Source organism: Schistocerca americana, chromosome 6, assembly GCF_021461395.2.
Source record: "Schistocerca americana isolate TAMUIC-IGC-003095 chromosome 6, iqSchAmer2.1, whole genome shotgun sequence".
In the NCBI taxonomy this organism is placed as follows: domain Eukaryota; kingdom Metazoa; phylum Arthropoda; class Insecta; order Orthoptera; family Acrididae; genus Schistocerca; species Schistocerca americana.
Window position 1 is genome coordinate 38,364,621 of NC_060124.1, and position 17,551 is coordinate 38,382,171.

The following is a 17,551-nucleotide window of genomic DNA, read 5'->3' on the forward strand; positions in this document are numbered from 1 at the left end:
CAGTTTGTAGATACATCCTTCCCTCTTGTTTTCAAACTTAGTTCAACCTTTTCCCGTGAGTGGCGCCGTCACAGCATGTCTTCAAGATGGCTGCTACACTTGACGTTCGTCGGAAGCCACGTGCTGTCATAGAATTTCTCTGTTGTGAAAACGAGACAGTGGGAAACATCTACAAGAGGTTGAAAAAGGTGTATTGAGATGCTGTTGTCGATAGCAGTGCAGTTAGTCGGTGGGCAAGCAGCTTACCTGATGAAAGCGGGCACGGCAATATTGAGAATTGTCCTCGCAGCGGCAGGCCTCGTACTGCACACACTCCAGACAATGTGCAGAGAGTTAACGAATTGGTGACTGCTGACACACGCATCACAGTGAACGAATTGTCAAGTTACATTGGGATAGGGGAAGGAAGTGTTTGCAAAATACTGAAAGCGTTGGCGTTAAAAAAGGTTTGTGCCAGGTGGCTTCCCAGGATGTTACAGTGGCTCACAAAGAAACAAGAAAAACGGTATGCAGCGAACTTTTGGAACAGTACGAGAATGGTGGAGATGAATTTCTTGGAATAATTGTGATAGGTGATGAAACATGGCTCCATCATTTTTCACCAGAGACGAAGAGGCAATCAATGGAATAGCATCATGCAAATTCACCCAAGAAAAAATAATTCAAAACCACGCCTTCTGCTGGAAAAGTTATAGCTACGGTGTTTCTCGATTCTGAAGGACTCTTGCTTGTGGATATCATGCCAAGTGGAACCACGATAAATTCTGATGCATACGTGACGGCACTGAAGAAACTTCAAGCTCGACTGAGTCGTGTTCGACCACGTCAGCAAAAGCAGGATGTTTTGCTGTTGCACGACAATGCACCGCCACATGACAGTCAAAAAACCATGGAAGCGATCACAAAACTCGGATGGACAACACTGAAACACTCGCCTTAAGTCGTGACCTGGCTCCATGTGAGTATCATCTCTTTGGGAAACTGAAAGAATCTCCTCGTGGAACAAGGTTTGAAGATGATGACTCCCTTGTGCACGGTGCCAAACAGTGGCTTCAACAGTTTGATCCAGAATTTTACCGTGCGGGTGTATAGGCGCTGGTTCCAAGAGGGCATAAGGCAGTTGAGAGGGATGGAAATTATGTGGAGGAATGAAAATATTGTTCCTATAGGATTTATCTACACACTGTAAGACTTTCAAACATCTAGAATAAAAGATGGATTAAAAAAAAAAGGTGCATTTCTTTTGGAGTGACCCTCATAAGTCATTCAACACTAATTCCCACAGATGCTACATCTTCCAAAATAGTTCCTGTTTTGCCGGTCGTTGTGGTCGAGCGGTTCTAGGCGCTACAGTCTGGAACTGCGCGACCGCTACGGTCGCAGGTTCGAATCCTGCCTCGGGCATGGATGTGTGTGATGTCCTTAGGTTAGTTAGGTTTAAGTAGTTCTAAGTTCTAGGGGACTGATGACCTTAGAAGTTAAGTCCCACAGTGCTCAGAGCCGTTTGAACTATTTGAGTTCCTGTTTGCGGCTACCTCAAGCTGTTCTGGTCCACATCCACTTTCTCTTCTTGATACCCTCTTCCATTGACCTTCTGTACAATCTACAGTGTACTGTACTCAGCCAGAAAAATTATATAAGCATTGAAACGCATCATTGCTGAACGCACCCGTCTGTTCCTTTCCGTTTTTGTGAATAACAGATAACAGAGCCTGTTGCCGGCATTTGGGTAACTGGGGCCTTCCCTAGCCAACAGATGACTTTCTCACTGTCCTGACACATTAGAGATGACGTATGTGAGATATGTACTGTAGCAACTGTGGTGTAGGGCAGCGTCTTTGACTAGTAATCAAAACGTCCTGGGTCCCGCTTATACGTCGAACGATATTCATCAGCAATAGCGTCCGAAGACTTTCGGCATAATGTCATCTTCGTTCTGTCAGTGGCTTTGTCAAACAGGATGGCAGAGAGGACAGAGGTTCAGGACACTCTCTTACCCTTGGAGTGGCAAACTGCCCTAAAAGGTGGAAACTGATCAACGGCATGAGGATGTAAAAGGCAATGGTAACCATTGCTTAAAGACGCATAACGTGTATCCACACTGCATGTGGCCTGTAATTGAAAAGTGTCATGATGAACTCTCCATTGGCAAAAGATTCCGGATCTTCGTGAGGGGAGCGTCAAGGCAGACGTGACCATGAGAAAAAGATGGAATAATCAGTGAAGGGATGACATTCGACTAGTAGGAACATGGAATATAAGAAGTGTGAAGGCAGTAGGAAAGTGGAAGAATAATATATTTGTTCTCATCGGATTTTATATCAAACCATCGCCAACAATGGTAGTTCAGGTATACATGCCGACGTTGCAAATAGCAACAGATGAAGAGACAGAGAAAGTTTATGAGAAAATAGAACGGGTAATTCAGTACGTAAAGGAAGATGAAACTCTAACAGTAATGGGAGATAGGAACGCCGTTGTAGGGGGAGTACTAAAAAAGGGAGTTACGGGAGAATGTGGGCTTGGCAGTACGAATGGGAAAGTAAGTTTTAGGTGGTAATAGAGAATAGTAGTTGGTGCAGTCACCATCTCGTTTGAATAAAATCTTTGTCCGCCAGCCATTTCTTATAATTGGGGAACAAATAGTAGTCCGAGGTAGTCAATTCTGGAAAACAGGGGGGATGTAAAACGAGTTGGAATCCTATTTCCATTAATTTTGCGAATACAACTGCTGAGGTATGTGCTGGTGCATTGTCGTGATAAAAAATGACATTTTTGGGGTCCAGTCGCCACCGATTTTCTTGCACTCGGTTTTCAAACGGTCCATTAACGGTGAGCAGTATACACCTGTAATAGTTTTACCCTTTTCCAGATAGTACATGAGGATTATCCCTTGCAAATCCCAAAAAGACAATCGCCGCAACCTTTCCGGCCGAAGGAATGGTCTTCGCCTTTCTTGGTGCAGATTCTCTCTTGGTAACCCACTGTTTAGATTGTTGTCTAGTCTCAGGATTTCGGTAATGTATCCACGTGTCATCCACAGTGACGAAACGAAGCTTAAAGTCCTGCGGATTCTTCCTGAACTGCTGCAAACGACCCTTGCAACGCTTCACACGATTCCGTTTTTGGTCGAGCGTGAACAATCGCGGAACTCATCTTGCGGATAGCTTTCTCATGTCCAAATATTTATGCAAAATATTATGTACCCGTTCATTCGAGATGCCCACAGCACTAGCAATATCACGCACCTTAACTCTTCCATCATTCATCACCACATCATGGATTTTATCAATGATTTCTGGAGTCGTAACCTCCACAGGGCGTCCAGAAAGTTCAGCATCATTTGTGCCCATATGGCCACTTCGAAAATTTTGAAACCACTTATAAACTGTTCTAATCGAAGGTGCAGAGTAACCGTAATGTTTATCAAGCTTCTCTTTAGTCTCCTGAGGTGTTTTGCCTTTCATAAAGTAATGTTTAATCACCATAAGGAATTCTTTTTTGTCTACGAGGGGCGTTTGAAACGTCCGTGCAAAAATAAAAACTACTTACGTGTTTGGGGTAAACCTTTTTTATTTTTGACATAGTCTCTTTTTGGATTAACCCACTTCGTCCAACGTTGTTCTAATTTGTTGATCCCTTCCGAATAACAGGAATTGTCCAAGTCTGCAAAATAGCTGTTACCCGTACTCGTGCGTTTCCTGCTTTTGTGTCTTGTTTGGACTAGAGTTTCTTGTGTCCTATGCGTGTGTTTTGCTATTGCTGTGCTCATTTTATTGGCGTATCAGGTCTGGCCATCTAGTGGTAGTTCTCCTGTGTGGCTAGTTTCTTAAATTTGCAACTACCCTGCAGCGTCGTTTCATAAAAGTTTCGCGCAGTCTGTCGTATTTTGCCCTTTATTTTAGGAACGCCATTGAGCTCGTGTAGCTCTTGCGCCCTGCAGGCGTTGTAGGTGGCTGTCGGCTGCGTTTCCCCACACTACGGTCGCGTATTCAATCACAGGGTGAATCAGCGCCAGATACAGCGTGTGGTTTTAGGGTTTAATACTGGGTATAGGGTTTTCAGCCTGCCTTGGGTTTGGCCCATGCTTCCTTTATATGCGGTCCCCAGGTCAGCCTCCCATGATCCGCACCGGCTGTAGGTCGACAGGAACTCTTTTTCTTGTTATGATTAGGGCTTGGCTTTTGGTGGGATTGTATATCAGTTCCCATTTGGTGGCCCAGGATCGCAGTGCGTCGCATGCTAGTTGTAAACGTCGACGCATGACACTGGCATTGCTACACCTTGTGTACCGAGCCATGCCGTCTGCGTGTAGTGCTAACGCGACCCTGTCGTCTTCTGGCGTGTCTGAGGTGTGGAGGGAGTACAGCAGGGTGCCAAGTACAGACCGCTGCTGCACTCTCGCCAGTATTTGTCGGGATGTTGACGTGCCACCTCGGCGCGGACGTGGATGGTCCAATGAGTCTGACATACAGCGTCGGTACCCCCAATAGTCTGTAGAGGAGACCCTCATGCCACACGCAGTCAAAGGAATTGGATACATCGAGAAGCTCTGCCCCTGAATACTCACGCTTCTCCAAGGCATCCATCACGTCCTCCACAAGGCGTAGGAGCTGATGTGTGTGTGTGTCCGCGCCGGAAACCAAACTACCCTTGCGGGATAAGGCCGTCTGCTTTTACGTGCTGCAGTAATCTCTTCATGTACAGCTTTTCGAAGACCTTAGATATGGCCGGGAGGAAACTAATTGACCTATAATTTTGGGGGAGGCTGTGATCTTTTCCGAGTTTTGGTATGGCAACGACCTCTGCATGCTTTCATGCAACAGGATAGTTGCATGCCTGCAGAATCCTGTTAACGATATTGGTGATGGGACGGATGGCATTAGGGGGTAGTTATTTTAGGATTCAATGATTTTAGGATTCAATGAACTGTGGATGAATCCCGACCAACAGGCATTACATGCATTGATAAAAAATGATAGTGCATTTAGAATGGCTAGTTTCTAGCTGAAATATAGATCTGCCAATAGAATTTCAGAAGGATGACTGTTAGCTGAAATCTATTATTTACAAGTCAATGTAACAGTCGCTGCGTGCAACAGCCTTCGGAATGGAAGGTAACTTGACCTGATTTTAGGATTATCTTCTCGAGTTTTTCGTTTTCCCCGGCTTCCTCGGGTTTAGGAGATTGATCTGCGCTTCAACCTCTTCCTCTGTTATTGTCTCGACTTCGCCTTCATACTGGGTATCAAGGAAGGCCGGCAGCCTTAGCTGTACCAGTTGTAGGTGTTCCTCATCGATGGGATCGTCAACAGGAACGAAGGCGTCTGCCAAGGCACTGGCGTTGGCGTCAGGTTCATAGAGGGGGGGGGGGGGGGATGCACTGGCCTTTCCTGAAGAAGCACTTTGTTGTATTCCAACCACTACCATCGTCTATTCGGAGGGAGGCTGACTTTGCCGCCCCTTCCCTCTTTCGGTGTTGTTCCACTGCTACTTTAAATCCCCTCCTGAGCCGATTTATGTAGCGTTTAGTGGCTGGATGTTTCGTCAGTTGTCATTCCCGGAATACCCGATATTTGTGCGCAATTTCACCGGTTATTTCGGGGGGGGGGGGATGACGCGAGTTGTCCCTTGCCCTATGAGCACCTCTGGGGGACGCGCTGTCCACAGCCTGTAGAGCTGCCTTGGTAAAGCTCCTGATCACCTCGCCTATGCCGCGATTTCGACGTCAGGGACGTTTTCGAGTGGCGTTTCAAAGTCACCCCTAAACTGCTCCCAATTTACATTCCCTAATGGCCGTCAGCGGTTTGCCGTTTGTTCTCCTGTCACTTCTAGATCGAAAAGCACCGGAAGGTAGTCAGACGATAGCGCAACGTGCGTGGTTGCTGTGGCTCGGTTTCCCACTCTCCTTAGTAGTGCAATGTCTAGAACATCTGCTCGTCCGCCATTTGTGGGTATATTGTGGGATCATAGCGTCCCAGTAAAATGCCTTTGTGCCTTGTAACGACTCGCAGCAGCCGGCGTCCGCTATTGGTCGTCACTCTGTGGTTCCAGTTGGTATGCTCGGCGTTGAAGTCCCCCGCAACGAAGATTTTTCCCCGGATGGTCATCAGCACCTCGATTCCACTGGGTACAGGAGACCTCATGGAGGCGATGAACGTAATTTTGTCCTATCGATGTAGTAACTGCGACAGCAGTTGCCTCTATCAAGCGCAGTTGCGGCAGCTGCACCACATGGTGTTTCATGGACGTCTTTATATAGATTTCGGTGCCATCACACGCAGTTAACTTATCAGTACGGTGGCAGACATAATTTGCCGCTCGTACAGGCACACCAGGCTTTGGGTGAGTTTCTGAGATTAGGCAGATGTCTACTGCCTCATCCCGCAATAACTGCCGAAACTCACCGGCCTGTGTTCTTATCACATTCGCGTTCTATGCGCAAACCTTTAATCCTTGAATGGCGTTATTCATGACCTGGCTTAGTTTGTTGGAGGTGGGACGCGATGGTTGACGTCACTGCAGCCGTTAGCAGCTGCGGGAGTGTTTTGTCTCAAAAATGGTTCAAATGGCTCTGAGCACTATGGGACTTAGCTTCTGAGGTCATCAGCCCCCTAGAACTTAGAACCACTTAAACCTAACTAACCTAAGGACATCACACACACCCGTGCCCGAGGCAGGATTCGAACCTGCGACCGTAGCGGTCGCGCGGTTGCAGACTGCAGCGCCTAGAACCACTCGGCGGGAGTATTTTGATCAACTCCTTCATCACTTACAATTGCGAGTGAAGCTCGTCTCTGATGTTCCCTGTTTTACTTCGGTTGTGGAGGTTTCTGTGGGGGATGTGTTATCTGGTTCCGACCCCCGCCCAGGCGCTCCTGGCGCCGATTCGACGCCTGCTCGGTGGTGCCACCAACAACAGCCTGCACGTCCTGAGCTGTAGTGGACATTCTAGTACCAATCTGAGCCCGTTTTGTCCTAAGGGTGGGCGTGTTCCCTTTTGCAATGTTGCTGTAGGTATCACCATCTTGTACCTTCCTTGTGGGAATGTTGTTAGCCCGCTGCTTCGCATCGGCTATTTTGAAAACTGAGCACAGCCGGCCGGTGTGGCCGAGCGGTTCTACGAGCTTCAGTCTGGAACCGCGCGACAGCTACGGTCGTAGGTTGCAATCCTGCCTTGGGCGTGGCTGCGTGTGATGTCCTTAGGTTAGTTAGGTTTAAGTAGTACTAATTCTAGGGGAATGATGACGTCAGATGTTAAGTCACATAGTGCTTAGAGCCATATGAACCATTTTACCAGTGAGAACGCAGTTCCCAAAATACAGGGTGATTCAAAAAGAATACCACAACTTTAAAAATGTGTATTTAATGAAAGAAACATAATATAACCTTCTGTTATACATCATTACAAAGAGTATTTAAAAAGGTTTTTTTTCACTCAAAAACAAGTTCAGAGATGTTCAATATGGCCTCCTCCTGACACTCGAGCAATATCAACCCAATACTCCAACTCGTCCACACTCTCTGTAGCATATCAGGCGTAATAGTTTGGATAGCTGCTGTTATTTCTCGTTTCAAATCATCAATGGTGGCTGGGAGAGGTGGCCGAAACACCATATCCTTAACATACCCCCATAAGAAAAAATCGCAGGGGGTAAGATCAGGGCTTCTTGGAGGCCAGTGATGAAGTGCTGCAGACAGTGCTTGAACCAATTTCAGACGATAAGGTTTCATAACTAACCTTTTTCGTAGGACTCTCCATACAGTTGATTGTGGAATTTGCAGCTCTCTGCTAGCTCTGCGAGTCGATTTTCCTGGGCTGCGAACAAATGCTTGCTGGATGCGTGCTACATTTTCATCACTCGTTCTCGGCCGTCCATAACTTTTCCCTTTGCACAAACACCAATTCTCTGTAAACTGTTTATACCAACGTTTAATACACCACCTATCAGGAGGTTTACCACCATACTTCGTTCGAAATGCACGCTGAACAACTGTCGTCGATTCACTTCTGCCGTACTCAATAACACAAAAAGCTTTCTGTTGAGCGGTCGCCATCTTAGCATCAACTGACGCTGACGCCTAGTCAACAGCGCCTCAAGCGAACAAATGTACAAATGTACAACTAAATGAAACTTTATAGCTCCCTTAATTCGCCGACAGATAGTGCTTAGCTCTGCCTTTTGTCGTTGCAGAGTTTTAAATTCCTAAAGTTGTGGTATTCTTTTTGAATCACCCTGTATATGTAACATGCTCGATAGAACCTCCGACAAGCTTGTGCTGTTAGATGTCGAATGGCTTTGTCGAATGTGTTGGCAGTCGTATTCACCAGATTTAAATACTACGTTCGAGACGCACAAAAAATGAAATCGCAATAGACTGTAAGATAACGGATGGGACGGGTCTAAATTAAAAGTACAATAAAACTATAATACACATTCATGTTCAGAAAAAGCGAAACCCTGAACGGGTAGAGATAGGGTACTCATATTCAGAGGACATGTATATTAGTACGTTCTGGAGAAATTATTAGCATTTGAACCATGTCGGCCCGTGGGATAGGAAGTCAACATCAATATCGTGCCGCAGCACCACCTACCGGTAGAAATGTGTATGCGGCTCTCGTTGTCGCTATAAACCGAAGGTAATGGATGAGTGTGACTTGAGCAGACGTATGAGCGAACCGTACCGTCAAATCAGTGAGTTTGAAAGAGGGCTCATTATTGCCGTGAGAGAATGTGATGCGTCCATCCGGGAAACTGGTACTCGTGTGGGGCGAAGTGTTTCGGCAGTGCAATGGGTGGTGCAGAATGGTTCACGGAAGGCCTTAGAACATCCAGACCGCCCCCGGAGAAGGTCGACACCTGCGAATCCGAATGGCACTGCAGAACAGATCTGCGTCTTCCTCGGCTCTGGTGCAACAGTGGAACGTTATAACACATCAGGGGTGACAGTCTGTTGCCGTTTATTACAGCATAGGTTACGTGCGCATCGCCCTCTTCTCCACCTACCTTTGACGAATGTGCAGAAACGTGCTAGATGGTAGTGGTGTACGGAACGACATTGCTGGCGACGAGAATGGCATCAGGTAGTGTTTCCAGATGAATCCAGTTTTGTTTGTTTGACAATAACAGCCGCATTTTGGTTCACTGTAGACAGTGTGGGAGTCATCACAGTGACTGCATTCACACGAGACATACAGTGCCAACTCAAGGGAATGTGGTGTGGGCTGCTGTTGTGTACAACCGCAAATCACAGTTGGTGCGTTTCCAGAGCACTGCGGCCAATGTGACCGACGTTAATGTCATCCTGCGACCCGTAGCCATACACTCTCTGCACAACACCCCAGACGCCATTTTTCAGCAACACAGTGCACCACTACATGCTGCTGCAGTAACACGTACCTTCTTGGCGTCGGCCTGCTACATCACCAGACTTGTCGTCAATCGAAAAGTGGTGGGATAAAAGAACGAACAGCCTCGCTTTGACCAATGAGACAAGATTAATATTGTCACCACTCCTATTAGCTGTATGAAACCAATTTACACACCCTGACAAAAAAGTGAATCACCCAGCAGACATGGTCGAATGTCGATGTAACTTTCTACATGTGCAGACCATCTGCGTGTGTGTGAATGATTAAAGATTCAGTTCTCTGTGACAGGTAAACGGCCATCAGAGAGCATTGGTGTTGTTCGTCTTTAGTGTTGCTACCAGGCTTGGCAGGGTATATGAGAAGCTTTAACAGTGTCATAAGTTGCGTGGTCACTGTGGGACAGCATTATCAACACCCGGCGAAGCTTCAAAAGAGCCTTATTCTGGATCTCCATTTGGCTGGGTCGAATCGTGTGTTGTCCCGATTTATGGGCCATTCGGATGTGACCGAAGCCTGATGCTCGACTGCATGGGAACGAGAGGGTTTGCAAATTCGTCGTCATGTTTACGATGGACCGCATCTCAGAATCACAAGGAAGGATCCCCGTATTGTTAATTAGAACATCATAACTCTTTCATCTCCGCACGTGAAATCCAAGAACAAGTAATGGACTCCCTTCAAATTCTGTGTCATACCGCGCACTTGGTCAGAGACTAGCGGCAACCAGCCGAGGGAATTACTGTAGGCTACCGTCAACAGCATTTGTACGGTGCCGTGACCGGGAAGCATGAGATGCTGATGAATGGCATTGCCTTGTGTTCACCTATAGATCGCGATTGATATTGTGCCGGATGACCATAGTCGCTGAGAGGCTGGTGGGTAGTGGAGGATGGCGGGGGTTGGGGAGCGAGTCGAATGCTTCCGAAATTTGGGGAGACACTGCGGTGCAATTGCTGGGCGTCGTGGTGTGGGGAGCACCCGATTATGACTGATTCTGGTCACAGCTGTACTGATTGACGAAATTCTGACTGCAAGAGTACGCAGAGTGCACAATAAACATCCTGTCTGTGCAGTCACGTTTTCTGGTCTTCTGACTGGTTTGATGCAGCTGGCCACGAATTCCTCTCCTGCCCTGCACCAGTCTCTTCGTCTCGGAGTAGCACTTTCACCCCTGCATCCTGAATTACTTGCTGAATGTGTTCCAGTCTCTGTCTTCTCATACAGCTTTTGTCCTATACAGCTCCTAGTACCATGAAGGTTATTCTCTGATGTCTTAAAGAGGTGCAGTCCTTTATAATGTTTTCCTTCTGCTAGTGGAAGCTTTCTACCAAGATAAGCTTTTGGTATAAGCTGCGGTTGGGTTTTAGCTCCCTTTATTGACTGGTTGTGGTCCGTTAAGTGATCGTAAAATGGGCTGTTACTGAATAACAAAGACATTCGTTTTTTGCATAATCAGGGGGAACTCAGTTCTCTTACTTTGGTCTGCAAACACTGGTGTTATCATCAAATATAATTATGCTATATGGGTGTGGCAATGATTAATAATATACAAAAGGCACTGTCCTGACTGACTGACTGACTGACTGACTAACACAGACCGCTAAGGATAGGTACCTGAAATCTGGAGAAGGTGTGGATCTTACACTGTAGGCGTCGTTTAAGAAGGGATATTTCGAAATTCCGACCCTAAGGCGGTGAAATAGAGGATGAAAGGTTTTTTTTGAAAAATGTCGCTATTACGACAATTTTGCAGCTACACCTACGAAAATTTGTAATTGGTTTCTCCGTCAGAAATAAAGAAATACGAGTGTCAGAATTTTTGGAAATTTAACCCTATGGGATGAAATAGCGAGTGAAAGCTTTTTATTGAAAAATATCATTATTACAGAACAGCTAAAATATTTTTAAAGGTACATCTACGAACAATGGCGTTTGACTTCTCGGTTACAGATAAAAATGTGTGTTTCAGTGTTTTTGGGAACTAAATCGCTAAGAGATTGAAACAGGGGAGGACATATTTTTATGAAAATATTTTATTATGAAGCAGTTTTAAAGCTAAATCTATGAAAACTTAAATTTGTCTTCAGAGCTATATGTGTTTCACTGTTCTTAGAAATTCAGCTGCTTTAGGGGTGAAAGAAGGAATGAAATTTTTTATGGAATTATTTCATTGTGCAAGGATTTTGAAGTTACATCTCCGAAAATTTGTATTTGGTTTCTCCGTTACAAATAAAACATGTAAATGCTACTGTTTTTCGAAATTTAACCCATAAGGGGGCGAAATAGGGGGCGAAACGTTTATTAAAATATTTCATTGGGAGTCCATTTTCAAAGCTAAAACTTTGAAAATCGATGTTTGTGTTTTCGGTTAGAGATGAAAAAATACGTGTTTCACTCTTTTTGGAAATTCAACTCCTAAAGGGCTGAAACTGGGTAAGACTAATTCACTGACTCCTCATCGACCAGCCCAAACCGCTAAGGAGAGAAACTTGAAGTTCGAAGGAAGTGTGGATCTTATACAGTAGGCATCGCTTAAGAAGGGGTTGTCCGTAATTCCAATCCTAAGAGGACGAAATAGTGGATGAAAGGCTTTTTGAACGTCTGACCATATTAAGGGAATTCTGAAGGTAGAACTACGAAAACCTGTATTTGGTTTCTCAGTCAGAAAATAAAAAATAGGTGTTTCAGCATTTTCGAAAATTCACCCACTAGGAGGGTAAAATAGTGGGTGAAAGACCTTTTGAAAATAAATAATTACTAGAGACCTACTAAACGATTTTTACGGCTTCATCTATGACAACTGGTATTTGACGTCTCGGTTAGAAGTGAAAAATAATTTAAAAAAACGTGTTTCAGCGTTTCTGCATATTCAAGCCCCTAAGGGAGTACAATAGGGATGAGACATTTTATTAAAAAGTTTCGTTACATTAAATAAATTTTAAAGGTAAATTTAGGAAAACTGGTATTTCACTTCTTGGTTAGATATAAAGAAATATTTGTTAGGAGATGAAAGTTGCTACGGAAATACCTCCACAAGAAAGCAAAAGGTGTGATTAACAAAAACTTTGGACTTCAGGTACCAGAATCGCTTTTTGGTCAGAAGTACATTCAGCAAAGTCTATGCTTAAATGGCCGTAATTAGTGTGGAAAGCTTAGAAGATGTTGCAGTTTGTGAACGACATAAAAATTCTGTAAAATAAAAACAAATCTTTGCAGGCCGTTGGAAATGGGAATGCCGTGTGGCTAGGGCCTCCTGTCGGGTAGACCGTTCACCGGGTCCAAGTCTTTCAAGTTGTCGCCACTGCGGCGACTTGCGTATCGATGGGGATGAAATGATGATGATAATGACAACACACCACCCAGTCCCTGAGCGGAGGAAATCTCCGACCCAGCCGAGGATCGAACCCGGGCCGTTAGGTATGACAGTCCGTCACGCTGACCACTTTTTTTTTTCGTGGAACATTTTGGAAACAATAAAATCAAAGTAATCCACTCAGCTACCAGGGGCGGACTTCAGGCTGTTACGTTTATGCAAGTGAAGCAGCGGGCGCAAAGCTAGTAATTAATATTGGCAATAAAGTGCGAAGGAGAATAGCTGCCGTTGGGCAAACCGAATTGAGGTTATAACACATTCCACAGCGGTTTAAACTTCTCTTACTGTGCTGCCAGTTCCCTCAGCGCGGGACTTGCGGTGTGTGAGGAGGGTTGGTCCTCCACTCGTCCTTGTGCAAACTGTGGTGCCGTTTGACACGACGTAACGTTAATCCGAAAGGAATTAACAACAATGGAAGATACTTACCCGAAGCTTCCACACGATCCAAAGTTCACAATAATAAAAAAATGATAGAAAGTATCCTATGTATAATACTTCCGTTTTAGATACTTGAAAATGGTTTAAGGCCGAAATTGTATAGTCTTTCATGAAATAGAGAGAATGGCAGCTGAAGGAATCATGCAATCATTCAAAAAGCGTATAAGCTTGTTAAGTGCTCTTCTCTGGAAGATACTGTTGTCAAAAATCTTCTCCGTCAGGCGACTAGATTGCCTACTGGCTATGCTCTATCGAAGGTCCATCCACAACTGTTTCACCAACATACAAGTCGGTGAAGTACTTGGACGATTTCCTCACTCCGAACAGATATCACTGTGAACGACTTACTAAGAACTCATCCGATTTTCTTAGTCGAATTAACCGTCTTCGACTTCGTGAGAGTGACATTGTGCTACGTTTTGTTATGGTGGTGGTTTTCACCAATGTTCCTGTAGGAGATTCTGCGGATCTAGTACGCACTTCATAGAAAGTGAATTTCTGAGCTATTTTGACACACTCTTACCTCATTTTATTTTCTGTGCAACCGGCAGTCCTATGATCAGACGGACGACGTTGAGATGGGGAGCCCATTAGCTCCAGCTGTTTCGAACCACTTTATGGAGAATTTCGAGAATATTGCCTTCGACAAGGTAGTATTAAAGTCTAGTTGTTTCTTCCGATTCGTTAACGACGCGTTAGTCATTTGGCCCCTCGAAGAGAGAAAACTTGACGAGTGCTTGGAATGTCCCAACACCATTAACAGAAACATCCACTTCACTATGGAAGTAGAAAAAGCCGATGCATCTTTGTCCGTTGCAAACGAAATGGATAACTTGGCTATAGAGTCTAAAGAAACCCTTCGCACATCGATCTTTTACATAGCAAGAGCCATCATTAACCGGCACAGAAGCACACTGTGATAGAAACGCTGGTACATCGAGAAAGAACGATATCAGACGTCATTAACGTGCCCCATGAGGGGAGCCACCGATGCAAGGGCTTCAGCAAATGGCCACGCGGGATAGACGCATGGTCCGAGGCGCCTTGTGACGGTTCGCGGGGCTCCCCCCGTCGGAGGTTCGAGTCCTCACCTGGCCATGGGTGTATGTGTGCTGTCCTCAGCGAAAGTTAGTTTAAGATTAAGTAGCGTGTAGGCCTAGGGACGAATGACCTCAGCAGTTTGGTCGCATAGGAACTTCCACATATTTCCAAAATTTTCTTCAGCAAATGAATTCTTCTCATAAGTGAGTCATAATAAGACCACCGACCCGGGGGAGGAAAATTGCCGTTCTGTGGCTTCGAGTCGTGCAAGACAAACCTCCTACAAAAGCCCGGTGTTTACTGAGACCGGTTCAAGATGCAGCACATTTGGGGCCTACAACATACGTTGCGAGGGTGGCCAGTCCTACGTCGGATAATCAGTGAACACTGTAAAACAACGCTAGAAGAAGCATGAGACGTCTTATCGCCTACGCTACCCTAAAAGTTCGTTTTAGCTGAGAGTGATCTAGAAAATAGTGACCGAATCAAATTTGACGAAACCTCTGTGGTAGCTCGCACTGAGACTGTGTAGTTAAAGAACTTATCGAAAAAAATCTTCGATAACACCCGTAATAGAGAAGGCGGCCTTCAGTTCACCGCGGTGTGGGAACCAGCGATCACGTGAGTGAAGAGGGCGCACGGAGTCAACATATGGCGAGGCCGTGAGCACCAGTGACGTCACAGCCAGCAGCATGAGTATCTATGGGCCTACCGTCAGCAGTCATTCCACTTGAAAATGGTCTACGAGTGCTTGGTCGAAAGCTCATGGCATTTTAACGACTTGACGCGGCTGGAAGCTTGAGAACATTTTGTTCAATGTTACCGCCGCGAGTACTCCGCATTCTGACAACAACAAAGGACGGTTCATCCTACGGAAGAAGTGGCTGGACTCACTGGCTCGGGCCGTCCTGTGTTGTGCATGCTAGCAGTCTGCCCGCAGATGGCACCTGCAGCCAGTACTAAGGCCGACCAGAGCCCCCTGGTCTGGAAAGAGCTGCAGCAGCGTGTGTGGGTTCCCGGCTATCGAATGTCAAGGGCAGGGCCGCTCTCGATGCCAACTGCAGCTTGTAGTTGCAGTTCCCCGTTCACCCAGAGCCTGTCCAGTACCAGTCATCGTGACCTCGACTACGTCAGATTCCCGCCATATAGTCTTCCCACACCGAACGAGGTGCCGCAGTGATTAGCACACTGCCCTAGCATTCGGGAGTACGACGGTTCAAACCCGCACCCGGCCATCTAGATTTAGGTTGTCAGTGACTTCCGTAAATCACTCCAAGCAAATGCTGGGGTGCTTCCTTTGAATCGGCATGGCCGATTTCCTTCCCCAACCTTGATACAATCCGAGCTTGTGCTCCAATAACGTCGATGTCGACGGGACCTTAAACCCAATCTTCCTTCCTTCCTTCCTCCTTTTAGTCTGCCCATACTGCCTCTTATGAAATGGAAATGAGTGAACTGAACTAAACTCCTCCCGGACAGGCCATGAAGGCCCAACGGTACTGAACGGCCGCCGTGTCATCCTCAGCTCATAGGCGTCACTGGATGAGGATACAGAGGGGCATGTGGTCAGCTCACCGCTCTCCCGGCCGTATGTCAGTTTGCGAGACTGGAGGCGCTACTTCTCAATCAAGTATCTCCTCAGTTTGCCTCCCAAGGGCTGAATGCATCCCGCTTGCCAACAGCGCTTGGCAAACCGGATGGTAACCCATCCAAATGCTAGCCCAGGCCGACAGTGCTTAACTACGGTGTTCTGACGGGAACCGGTGTTACCACTGCGGCAAGGCCGTTGGCAAAAATGAATGAAGCCATCTTCAAATAGCAACACCAAAGCAACGGCGCCCAAATACAACTATCCACTGCAAACCGACTGACTGGTAGCACTTTATTTGCATATTCCTCGCTTTTTGAAACAATCACTGTATTCACCAGATATTATAATAAAAGCATCAGTTTAAAAGTAACATTATTCTCATTCCGCTGTGCATCTACATCTATATTTTGCAAACTACCTGTACCATTGTTACTTTCCCTTTTTCCTGTTGAAGCTGACGACAGCACTCGGGAAGAAGGAAACATTTTTTATAAGACTCCGTGTGAGTCTATCCCCAAGCCCGTTTTCGCGGTGCGCGAAGGAGGAAACGATATACTGGTTGACTCCTCTAGGGACACAAGCTCTCCGAATTTTAACAGAACAACACATCGCGCTTCACAACGCCCCTATTGTAACGTCTGTCACCGAAACTGAGTGTAGGGCCTACTTGATGCTTTCGCTCTTACTAAACGAAAGTGTGACGAAGCACGTTGCGCTTCTTTGGATCTTTATCATTTACTCGTCAAATCCTGTATACAAAGCGTTCAGGAAGACAAAGCAATAGTGAAGTGTCGCTCGAATGAGGATTTTGTTAGTAACCTCCTTCTGGGTGGATAGACTTCGCGACGATTCTTCTAACCCATCTCATTCCTAGGATATGTTTTATATGTCATTTCCACTTTGAATCTATCTGCATACACACTGACAGATATTAATGGGTTTGACTGCTTCCAGTATTTGCTGGGCAATTGTGTACCCATGCAATAATGGAGCTTCCCGCCTTTTTTTCCGAAGTACGCTACAATTGTTGAGGACAAAGTGCCATCACCTGCACCAATCCTCAGTCCTCCGTAGGCCTTTCTTCATTTCGCTACAATTGTCTACACTTCGACTTTTTTTATATACACTACTGGCCATTAAAATTGCTGCACCTAGAAGAAATGCACATGATAAACGGGATTCATTGGACAAATATATTATACTAGAACTGACATGTGATTACATTTTCACGCAGTTTGGGTGCATAGATCCTGAGAAATCAGTACCCAGAACAATCACCTCTGGCCGTAATAAAGGCCTTGATACGCCTGGGCATTGAGTCAAACAGAGCTTCGATGGCATGTACAGGTACAGTTGCCCATGCAGCTTCAACACGATACCACAGTTCATCAAGAGAAGTGACTGGCGTATTGTAACGAGCCAGTTGCTCGGCTACCCTTGACCAGAAGTTTTCAATTGGTGAGACATCTGGATAATGTGCTGGCCAGGGCAGCAGTCGAACATTTTCTGTACCCAGAAAGGGCCGTACAGGACCTGCAACATACGGTCGGCATTATCCTTCTGAAATGTAGGGTTTCATAGGGATCGAATGAAGGTAGTGCCACGAGTCTTTACACATCTGAAATGTAACGTCCACTGTTCAAAGTGCCGTCAACGCGGACAAGAGGTGACTGAGGCGTGTAACCAATGGCACCCCATACCGTCACGCCTGGTGATACGCCAGTATGGCGAT

At 45.9% G+C, this 17,551-nt stretch overlaps 1 pseudogene; it reads right to left on the minus strand.

Annotated features, from left to right (window-relative positions):
• Nucleotides 1-15,901: 15,901 nt before the first annotated feature.
• On the minus strand, nucleotides 15,902-16,019 carry LOC124620391 (annotated as a pseudogene).
• Nucleotides 16,020-17,551: the final 1,532 nt, after the last annotated feature.